This window comes from Akebia trifoliata, chromosome 11, assembly GCF_017979445.1.
Source record: "Akebia trifoliata isolate Shusen 1 chromosome 11, ASM1797944v1, whole genome shotgun sequence".
Lineage (NCBI taxonomy): Eukaryota > Viridiplantae > Streptophyta > Magnoliopsida > Ranunculales > Lardizabalaceae > Akebia > Akebia trifoliata.
Window position 1 is genome coordinate 34,659,282 of NC_141385.1, and position 12,509 is coordinate 34,671,790.

Sequence of the window (12,509 nt, forward strand, 5' to 3'; positions counted from 1 at the left end):
GAAGCTTCACTGGAAAAAGGCGATCGGAACTTATAAGCTTCACTGGAGAAGAATATTGAAGTTGATCATTATTTATATTTATTATAACACATGTCTCGAGGAGTGGGAGATCCAAAAAATCCCCCACAATAGTTACCTCTTTTATTCTATGAGTTCACGATATAAGACTTCTTATTGAGAGTTATTACTACCACACAAATTTTTACTTATGCCATACCAACTGTAGCAATTCTTTGGTGATTTATATAGAAAATGGTGTGGCATTAGTAGAAGTTGGTGTGGAAATAGTAGCTCTCCTTATTTCATAGGTAGGCAAACCATGGTTTTCAAAGCCAATTCTTCAACACGCCTTGTCACCCATTAAGACTGAGTTGACTCATAGAGTCGTCCCATTGTAATTGATTTAAATAGTTCTTTTATAAATACAAATTTATTTTTAATATAGTTATTATTTCTTTTATAAGCATAGTAAGAAAGCTAGAATTCAGTATTCTATGAAGGTAAGGTTCAGTTAATTCTGATAAATTTATGAAAATTCTTTAAAAAATCCCACTAAATTTTGGGATTGTAAATTTTTTTTTTGATTTTTTTTTTTTTTTGTTTCTTCCCAAAATCCAATTTCTTCAACCTCTTGAAAAATCTTAACTTTTTTTGTTGAGATTTAAATATTGAAGAACATAAAATTCCCTGAGTTCTCATAAATTCAACTGATATTTTCAAAGGGTCTGGACGAGTCAACTCATCTATTCCTGTGTTACATCTTAAACTGAGATGACCTTCCCAATCATGTAGGTGTGACTTAATAAACAAGAATAGTGCTGAAGTGACCTCAGGCTGGAACCTCATATAGCACTTCTTGACGTGAAAGTGTATGGGAACCTTATATGCTTTTCAGTGAGATATGTGTGAAAAAATATCTAAGGTTCTCATACACTTTCACGTCAAGAGGTACGATATGAAAGTCGAGACGGAGGTTACTCAAGCATGATTCAATAAACATTAAATAAATGAGCTGAGATGACCAAATAAGTTTCTCAAGTCAACACCCAAACTGACACACCTATATACGTTTCTTATCTTAACAAACCGTCTTTCCGAAAAAGGAGAAAGATATTGAATAAGGCCAAAGTGACCTCAATTCACACTTTGCCAGTGTTGAGGCGTGCACTGAACCATAAATACTTTTCAATGAAATAAGAGTGAAAAGCATCTACGACTCTCTATGCACGTCCAAATCAGCAAAATGATAATGGAAGTCAATCTTGAGGTCACTCCAACACGATTCAAAAAAAAAATTCCTCCTCCAGTGCATATGATCCAAGCTCGTGTCTAAATCACTGAGGTTTTATTCATTTGTTTTTTTATCATTCGGTTAAAAATGGTCTGTCAACCTAAGAAGCCCTCATAGGTGTATCATTTTGGGTGGTGAATCAAGAAATTTATTTGGCATCTTAGCTCATCAAGCATTTGTTAATCAAGAGTCACAACCTAAACATGGGGTCGTTAGTCACTTTTTATTTATATATTATCTTTACAAATGGTTTTGAGACACATCTAACACCTAGACGACTGGGAGTCATCTCAGTCCAGTAGGTAAACCTATGGAGACAAGAAGTGACTCGCCCAGACATTTATAAACCACCAAACAAATATATTTTTGAGTCGTGCTAGAGTAACATAAAAATTGACATCGATTCTCACTTTGCTATGTGAAGGTGCACACATGGCACATAGCCATAGATGTTTTTCACTCATTGAAAAGCATCTATTATTACATACATACATCCACATCAGCAATGTGAGAAATTTTAATGTTATTGGAGCATTTTCCTATATTTTTATGGGCTAGAGGTGAAGGTGCGAAATGGGTCAGTTAGTCAAGTCTATGACTGGATTTGCTGCATACTAGATCATAGAGGTGTATTAAACAAATATGCGTGAAATACATTGAAACAAAATTGGTGTATACAATTAAAATCCATATATAGGAGATACATAAAAGATGATTAATGCTAGAATGACCTCAGTGGGACACCTTGACATGGTGGTACGCATGCTTATAGATGCATTTTCTCCGAGATATGAGTAAAACACATCTACGGACATGGGCACACCACCATGTCAAGGCATCCCCTATGTGTCCCCTGAGGTCACTCCAGCACGACTCAAAAGATTCCACAATAACCAATATACTTGCTAAAAAAAATAAGAAATATATTTTTTCAAAAATTAAAAGATAAAAAATTGAGAAGTCATGTTTACTTATTTATTCCATGATTCCATTTTATAAGACTTTATTTTATGGTAGGTGGAGGTGATAAATTAAATGATTATTAAATTTCTTTAAGTTGCTTGACTTAAGTAACAATATAATGATGAGCTAAGATACCTAATTAAATCGATTTAAGTATTGATTAAACACCTCTTTCGACACGAAACACACGCACATAGTACCCACATGGCAATGAGTGAATTAATGATTTTTGGTCAAGATGATATCCTCACCACAAAGATCACCATCTCATAAAATCGGATCTTTCACTACGTCATATTACGTTTTTAGCGACATTATCATTGCGTTAAAAACGACTGTTACAGGTTGTCGATAATGGCGACAGTGTTTGGCTGTCGTTTCCTCGTCGTTTTTATGGAATCACTGACGGTAATAAGTAAAAATTGGTGTGCCAGTAGCCACTCTAAAACTACCCCTTTCTTCCCCAGAGAGAAAAACGAATTTCTCTCTCCCTCTCTCCCCGATCTGGTTTGATTCTCGAATTCCTTTGTGTTCATCTCTCCTTAAATAAATAAACTCGCGCTCTCTCTCGACTCGATCTGTTCAAGTTGGATCCATAGCACTGTTCATCAGGTTGGTTTGTTTTTTTCCCTCTCTTGAATTTTTCTAGGGTTTGAGCTCTCGATCTCACTCAATGATTTTGATTTTTTTATTTGTTATTTCTTCAGATCGAACTCTCGGTCTCTCTCTCTCTCTAATCTTCATCGACTTTGGTTCTAAGTTTTCGATCTGATATCGAAACTTTAATCAGGTTCGATAGTATAGTTTTGGTTTTATTTTTTGGTTTGATTTAAAGGTTGATGGATCTGTATGCAGATATTGGATACAAATCCCCAACTTTTTTTCCATCTGCAGCAGCAAAGGTTGATAGAATTGATTTGTAATGGAAAAGTAGAAGAAGCTTTGGAGTTTCCTCGGGAGGAGCTCGCACCAAGGGATGAAGAAAATGTAACTCTTGTCTCCTAATTTCCTTATTGTGCCTTTTTTTGGTTGCTACTTTGTAATTTTGAAAAACAACACCTCACAAGGTTTTCTTGTTCACACCAGATGATAAAAGGTTGAATTTATGATTTTCAATTGTTTTTCTTTGTAGAAAAGTAGTTTTTTATAATATTACTTGAACCTGAAAGGATTTGATGATAATGATAGTGATAATTATCTGTTAGGATCAAGCTGGCAATCATATTCTCTATTAAATTTACAACTGAATCATGATTTATTTACTAAGGTTCAAACAAATTTGTATGCCTCTGCAGCAATGCTTTTTAGAAGAGCTGGAGAGGGGAGTAGATACAAAGTGTTATAATTCGTTTTTATCATTTTCAAGAGTGCTAAAGATTTTCGGTTCATGAAACTTTTTAGTGCTTCACTTACTCTGTGGAATGGTGTCCTTAGATTGACATGGTAAGGGGAGGACCAAGAAGCAATAGATTGAGGATTAACCAATCTAAGATCGAAGCAGAAATACATACTTTGCGGGGTGGTGGTCTTCTAATGCAAGTAAGCATTTGTTTTCTCCTATTCTCTCATGTAAAAATACCACAACAATTTTTAGGATATTTGCCGATACGATAATAATGGAAGTTGTTATAAATGTGACTGCTTTATAAATGTAACTACTTGTGGGCCTCACCAAATAATTACAGATCCAAACTATTGTAACTATGCCCAGCATCAAGGGGAGAATCTGTAATGAAGTTCTCAACTTCAGTGGAGAAACAAATATACATACTTGGTACATATATCATCATAACAAAAGTCTTATTCGTACATTTCACAACTTCACATTATCTTTCAAATGTCCAAAAGAATGCAGAGGACTGGATGGATTATGTAGATAACAATCCACACAGTGATTTTTGATCTTAGAAATCTCCATGGTGTGAATCCTTCACTTCCACCGGGGAGTTCTGTACTTCAAGCAAGTGATTCTAGGTAGTCGTCTGATCTTACAATACTTAAAACACACTCAAAATTACTTAAAACTTGTAACTAATAGGTTCAATGCAACTAAATAACAGAACAGCTACTAATAACAGGTATCATGTGTTCTTCGGCCTTGAGAAATGAACGATTGCTGGATTGGGTACTATTAACAAAACCAAGTATCTTTATGGCCTTCTTTCCACACTCCCCACTTCCATCTAACCCTAGAACAATCATGCATAAAGTGGGGACTACTTTATAAATGTAGCCTTTCTTGGGTTATTGGAGTGGTCATGTGGGACTGCTTTATAAATGTGACTACTTGTGGGCCTCTTCATTATAAATAATACATAACATAACCCCCCACTCTCACTGCATCCAATCTTTTATTTAAGATATTATTTGAAGGTAGGGCATCACCATCAAAATGGTGCCTCTGTTTCAACTAAGAATAACAACATAATGTAGCTAAAGCTAATTGTGTGTGCTGGTACAGGTTCTTAATCAGGATGAGACACCTTTACTGTACAACAAAAAATTGTTGAATCTGATTTAGATGGGTAAGACATGATTCCTCTCACAATACAATTTTTGAATCATACATGCATTAATTCACATTGATTGACATGGCTAATACCACTAGAATGGTACTCTTTGACTTTGAAGGGACTGAATGTGTCGACAATGGGCTTCATCTGTACCCCATGGCCCTCCCCTCCCTTTCCCACGTATGGTCTCTAGTGTAAAATGTCATAGCAATCCTAGCCCTTAACCAGAAACTTGACACATTGCCTTCCATACTCAAATTAAAAGAAAAATAAGTTCTAAATATAGGTTGATCACTAGAATAACGACGAATGTTTAGCAATCACCTAGGTGGGACATGTTTTTACACTAAAGTGATGTTGTAAATATTTTTGGGCCTATGGATTGGTTGAGTTTTGTGGGGAGCATCACACAAGTATCCAAGAGGTGCTAAACTTTGAAGGCAAGAGGGAGATTTGTGTTTTTTTGTTGGCACTAGTAAAAAGCAATGACCATGGAGTGTTCATGGAGATTTTGTGCTTTAGGAGCCTAGGGAGGAAGGTAAAGATCATTGTGTCCCAGAAGGTAAAGATCTTGTTTGTAGTACTCAAGAAAAATAATACTTCTATATGCTTGAAGTTGTATTAATCAAGATGGATACATTTCAAGGCAAATGACTTTAATACAGAGAGTCTGGGTTACCTCAAAGTAGTAGGAAGTGTAAAGGAAGTCTGGACTAACTACTTGGCACGTAGGTGTACCTTTGTGAAATGGGCTACTGTAGTGGTATGCGACACAATCAAGGAAAATATGCCTTGTATGATGATGTGGAGAATGATAATAGGGCCTTGGGGTGGTCCAAAGTACAAACTATTCCATTGTATGATCCATATGTACCTTTTATGTTGGAGGTCACTAGGACTTTTTCCCAGATATGCAATCATTTGTAATGCTTTTTTAAATTCTCTTTGAGATGTCTTAATTACTAAAAGCAGTCATTTAGGGCATTAAGTTTTAATGTGCTGCGTTGTTCTTATTTCATTTTGTTTCATAGACTAGAACTTTCTTGCATTAACCTTGTGACTTGTGAATCCTCACTGATTTTGATTACTTCGTTCTTTTTTTCAGTTTCCACACATATGATTATGCAAGGCATTTTGTGAGCGCTTGCACTCGTATTCTTGGCCTTGAGGGCACGCCTGAAGGTGTAGAGGATCAAGGAAAGCTTATTAGGGTGGCTGCGGTATAATTATTAGTTAATCTGATCATTTCAATCAAGCTTATTAGGGTGTCGCTATATCTCTATGACAGTCGTTTTTTTCCGACTGTCATGGACAGTCGTTTTTAAAAAACCACTCCTTTTAAAACGACTCGTTTTGCGACTGTAGGGGCAGTCGTTTTTTGCACATTATGACGTAGTGTTTATTTGATTTAATGAGGGAATGAACTTCAGGGTGATGAGAGAATACTTCAAATGCCAGAATACTTCTGTCACTATTCTTGAAGAAGACAGGAAGGAAAGATAGAATAGCACAACAAGAACACTAATAGAATAAAGTAAGAGCGTCCACGCATTGTCATCTTCCCAAAACATGAGGGATATGTTCATCTCAAATCCTAATTTTTTTTTTCCGGATTTGGGATGCATCTGATTCCATTATACAAGGATCTAAACCATGTTCTCTTTTTTAATGGCAAGTTGGGGATTAAGGGGCGCCATACCTGTAGAAAATGAAGAAATTGGGTAATATTGTTGATGATGCAAATAGGCCAAATAGAGGAAAATCAATTTTCTTTTCTTTGTTGGCAATGTGCCTTATCAATGATAACATACTCTAATAGCTTGACTAGGATTGAAATGGTATGGGCGCCTATTGTACATATTCTTCGATCCAATTAAGCGGTGTGGAGACCATTTTTGTCACATTATTAAGATAAGGACACATGTCCTTTAGTACCTGTAGACACCCCAATTTGAATGGGCCGAACTTGAAAATGGCTAAAAAATGCGTATCTTTATAAAAAAAACCCACCATCGGACTTAAAAGCCCAAAATTTCCAGAAATGCTTATTTTATTTCAAATAATGGCCCAAGGCCTCTTTGTTTGTTCCATGAGTTAAATTGGACCACCTCCTACCATAAACCTACATACTCAATACCTCACTTCTCAACCCAATCCAATCATTCCCTAATCAAATCCAACCCAACTTCTAAGTCCATTGGCTCTAAAACCCAACCCAAAACCATTGCACTACACTCAAGTCTCAACCCAAGCCCAATGATTACAACCAATCACCAATGATCATCAAAATTGGACAAATGTCATCACCTCAACCTACCTCCTTAATTCATCTATCAACCCCATCACATTTCTTTAAAAAATCAAGCTACCCATGTCACAACCCAAAATACCAACACGAATCTCGGTGATTCATTAGTTAGAATCTCGAGATATGAGAAAAATACACACACAACCTAATGATCAATCAAAGATAATAATCCATATGACAAGAGAATATACGCAACAGAACAACAAAATAACTAACATCTAAACATATTTAGAGTCTGCAAAAACTATCATCAAACATAGACGTAATTGGAATCCTCAATCCCATAATATATTAGATTACAAAATTCTCAACTAACATGTTTCTTTTCTATAACTGCTAAATCTTCTAATAATCCTCAAATAGGCGACGACGGTAAGGCGTCGATTTGATCTTCCATAGGGACCTCCTCAAATGACTCTTCAAAGAATGGCTTATCAAAAGTTGAATAATTTGAAAAAGTGAAGCGTAGGGTGAGTAACAGGAAATGTTACTCAGTAGGATCAGTGTCATTCTAATAGCGAGTCATACATTCACGAGTAGACATTTAAATAATTAAATAATGCAGGTTTTGATAATATAACATACGATAAATTTCTAAGCATAATAAATAGATAGTTGTAATAAACTTCAATTTATCATTTCTATCATTTAAAATAATACATATAACTTTTAAATGGAAAACATCTATTAATATTACAAAATAAAGAAATATATATAATACGAATACGGCGGTGTAGTCAATTAGAGAGCAAAGGAACGTATGGATATAACCATCTTGGAAATGGCAATTAGATATTCCAAATTTCCAATCCGACGTGGAATCCTATCATTATAATCTAATTTTACAACTGGTCTAACATACCACATTTGAATGACTATTTGTCCGGCTCAAATTGGCCATTAACTAAGAACCCAATACTAAGTTTAACTAACGGTGAGGTCGATTGTTTGACGACTATAGACTAACAGTGATCACTAATGATAAGGTCCCAATAAACCAATTTTGGGACCATAATTTCACAATGAATATCAACGTATAAGTGTTTGTTTCTTTTAAATAATATTGAATTATATTAAACTACTGAATTAATGAAGCTAAGAAGGATTCCTTACTATTTGTAGGTAAAAAGGGCATTTTTGGAAGCCAACAATTTTTTGTTATAGCATGCGAGTAAAAAGGGAGCAACCAGCCAATGCTAAGTAGTAAAATCTATCATGTCACCGCATCGTAGCATCACCCTACCGTGCCTCGATTTTCTTGAGGAATCATGCCTCAAGATTCGAGTAAAAATCAGCATTTTGGAGTCTATATCTCAAGGTAAAAGTATTTGGGCCCACTTTGGAATGTCCTAATCCTTAACTCATGTTCTCCTCTTTTGTCCTCTTATGCAAAGAAAAGTGGAGACTACTTTTGGACTATTTTACACACTTTTTTTTATCTATAAATAGAGCATCAATCTCTACAGAAAAGGTTTCTATTGTCCCTCTTGTCTTTCTTATTCCTCTTTTTCTTGCTAATTCTCTGTAATTTTCTAGTTTTTCTTTTAGAGAGAGAGTTCTTTATTGTAGTGAGAGCATCAAGAGTGTTTCTTTCATCTTTCTTCTTTAGTTCTATTTGTAATTTTATTGTGAGATTATCAAAGAGGAATCAAAGTGCAACATAGTTCTTCATCTTCTGTTCTTCAACATTTTACTAGCTTTACTATTGCTGCAACTTGCTCCTTGTGATGATCGGCTAGACTCTCCTTAGAGAAGTCAATGACGTCGAAGCGAGTTCATCTTATTATTATTATTTTAATTTTATTATTTCTACTTTAATTGTGTTCTTGTGAAGCCTCATAAGGTAAGATCATCCACTTTGTATTTCCAATTCTAATTTTGATGATTATTGCTTAGATGAGTTCAAGGTTAATCATACTTTGTGATGAATTTGAGATATAAGTTGGATAATCTCATCTAAATTTAGGATTCATAATTAATATTTTCTAGTTATCTTCTAATGTAAATCAATTTATCTTTCAATTCATGAACAATGATTTGTTACGTGGATTGAGTTACAATGAGAATTATTCAACAATAGGATGACTTGAAAATGTTGATTTGAGCTCTCTAAATTTTTTTACATTGTTTTAAATTTATATTCTAGCTTCCATTTTATTTCTGAGTTGCAATTTTCAATTTTTTTTTAAAAAACTATTTTCAAATTCTATTTTGTTTCAAATTTGAAAGGAAACTTGAATCACGATTTTCCCTGTGGAATTAATCCTACTTACCCAAGTTTTATTCTAATATTTGTTCAATCTATACATAGCATCGATCAAATTGGCACTGCTGCCGGAGATAGTGGTTAATTCATTTTCAAATTGAAAGAACCCGAGAGGAATTAGAAACAGAATCGACTTTTTTGCCAAAAAGACAACAGAACTTAAATTGGCTGTAAATTTCTGTTCCGATCTCCGATTAACTATTATAGTATATCGATTTGGGATACAATGAAATTCTTTTACAAATATGAAAAAGTCAACAAGATTTTGATAAGTCAGAATCAATTTTTGAGTCTGTTTACTGTCATTTTTGCTAACATTTATGTTCTGTCATTCCCGTATTTTTTACCCTAGACTGTATAACTTAAACTGACTGTAACTTTCTACTTTGATCTCTGATTAACTATTATAGTATATCGATTTGGGGTAGAATGAAATTTTCTTTCAAATGTGACGAAATTAGTAAGATTTTGATAGGTCAGAAATAGTTTTTGAGTCCGTTTACTATTATTTATGCTAACATTTATGTTCTACCCTTGTAGGGATACATTTTTTTTCTTTTCTTTCAATTTCCTTTAATTTTTAGCTAAGTTTATTTTTTTTTTAGAAACTCTTGTGTAGGGTTCCTTGTAATTTTTTTTTTAATTATCCAAAAAGGCTTGCATTGTAATAGTTCTAAGAAAGGACAATAGTGGGACGAAACTATCTCAGCCCCTTGGGTTCGTATACCGAAATTAGTGTCGGTGGCCCAAGTTGACTTAGATTGTTCATCCCCCGTCTAGAACGAATGGTAATTTTTGCATTACTCACGTATCTTTTGTTAGTGAGTTTATGTGTTGACTTTGAATGATTAGTTTGTACACCTCGATTTGCATATAGTAATAAGGGCACCCTTATGAGGATGGCACCATAAGATAAGAATTGGATTTCATCATCGATATCTTGTCCTTTCAGAAAATTGAATTCACAGCCACATAATTAATTAAAATTGGTTAGACTTGACTTTAGGTCCCATCGAGCTTATTAAGTAAAGTTAATCCACGTTGCACCAACTGCACTTCTTGATCGAAAACAGTACCTAAGTACAATCCTGCCCCGTAGTACCACATGTATTCGGGAGATAGATAACATCTATTCTAGACGAAAGGTGATTTAAGAGTATCTTTGCTTAGTATTGTGTTCCACCTCTCAATTGGGGATTAAACTAACTAATTCTAATTTCAGAGATTTGGGTTATAAGGCTTAGATTATTCTTTTGAACCGGTTAGGAGTTATCTAGTCATAGGAACCCAGTGATCACGTATGAATTCCTCCTTCTTTTGGGTGCAATTCTTTAGTGTATGTTAGGTAGGAGATCTCAGAAAAATCCGATTGAAGTATTTGATCCAGATCTCACAAGATCTCATCCATTACCTAGGATTAGAAGAGAAATCAACAACACCTAACCACCCCGCCACTCTTAGAAATGGATTTACATCCAATTCCACCTCATCACCTTCATGAGGATCAGTGGACTCTCAATGATTTGTTCGCCTCTATTACTGTCAATCCTCCTTCTTGTATAGCTTTACCCGCTATGAATGTGGCACAGTTTGAAATAAGGGCAGCCACCATCAATATACTTTCCAAATTTCACGGTTTCGAGAATAAACAACCTTACAATCATCTCAATAAATTCTTGACCTTGTGTTATACATTCTTTAATGGATACCTAAATGAAAAGAATGTCAAGCTTAGGTTGTTCCCTCTTTCTCTTGAAAATCATGTTGCGGCATGGTTAAATTCCTTGGCCTTTAACTCTATCACCACGTGGGATGAGTTATCAAGAAAATTTATGGTCAAATTCTTTTCGATGGAAAAAGCAAAACAATTCAAAAATGCCATTAGGAACTTCAAGGGAAAGCTTGATAAAGAATTTTCCCAAACTTGGGAAAGGTTTAATGACCTTCTTATCAAATGTCTGCATCATGGGATAGATAAAACCCAATTAGTCAACTTTTTTTTATCGTGGTCTCTCAATAGCCCAACGTATCCTTCTAGAGTCTATGCATTAAGGGAAGTTCATGAATTAAACTCCCAATCAAGCATACGAGTTCCTAGTCAAATTGGCTGAGAATGCTCGAATCCGAACTTGATCTCAAGAATGTCATGACTAGCCTTGTTACCAGCCTGCAAAGTCTTAATAAAAAGTTTGACACTTTCAGTGTCAAAACCAATTTTCAAGAAGCCATCCCAATTTTGCAAGTCACAACAGATACATTTTCATCATGTCAACTCTGTGAGAGCTCCAACCATTTCAGAGAAAATTGTCCCCCTTGCCAATATCACAAGCTGAGCAAGCCAATGCTGTCGGAACATACATCATGTATAGGAAGCCCACTCCTAACTCTTATAATCAAATGTACCATCCCGACAATAGGTTTCACCCTAATTTTTCACATCGACAAAGTGAATCTATTCAACCGGGAGGTCTTCCAATTTTTAGAAAAATTACAACCGCCAAGTTCATTCCAATGCGAACATATCTTTGGTTCCGTAAACATCCTATTCTTCACCTCAAAATTCTGATCAATGGGTGATCACTGTCGACCCCATGATCAACTACTCTCCCCTTATTGCTCAAACAAACTTGGCATTAGAATCAATGATGGCTGAGATATTAAAGCAACAACAACTTATACAACAATAAATCTAGACCAACCAAAATCAATCTCAGATCAATCAAGTTAATGCGCAACCAATTAACAAACTACAGAGGTTCAATTGGCTCAATTAGCTTCATCTATAGGGGAGAGAAATAAAGGGCAATTTCCCAATCAAACAGTGCCTAATCTAGGAGGAATTGTCCCAAGAGGGCAATATGAAATAACTAGTCAGGTAGGTCCCTCTAATTCTTTAATTCTTTTCAAGCCATCTACATTTTACGATCTGGTAAATTGGTAGAAAATAAAGTAAACATGCCTAAGGAAGTTTTACTCAAAGGAACAACCTCCAATGTACCTTCCACAAAAAAAGAGGACCAGTCCAAAGAAACACCTCCGCCAGTTGAAAGTTGTATAACCATTCTCAAAGCCCTATTTTCGCATAGACTCATAGACAATAAAAAAGGAAAACAATTGGATGGAATTTTAAAAATTTTCAAAAACGTTCAGATCAATAGTTCCTTCCTT

At 35.0% G+C, this 12,509-nt stretch overlaps 1 long non-coding RNA gene across 1 annotated transcript; it reads left to right on the forward strand.

Annotated features, from left to right (window-relative positions):
- The first annotated feature begins 2,622 nt into the window (after positions 1 to 2,622).
- LOC147391363 (uncharacterized) lies at positions 2,623 to 6,024 on the forward strand. The gene is made up of 5 exons (XR_015183110.1): positions 2,623 to 2,866; positions 3,110 to 3,241; positions 3,689 to 3,793; positions 4,716 to 4,779; positions 5,873 to 6,024. It is a non-coding gene; the product is annotated as an uncharacterized LOC147391363 (long non-coding RNA).
- Positions 6,025 to 12,509: the final 6,485 nt, after the last annotated feature.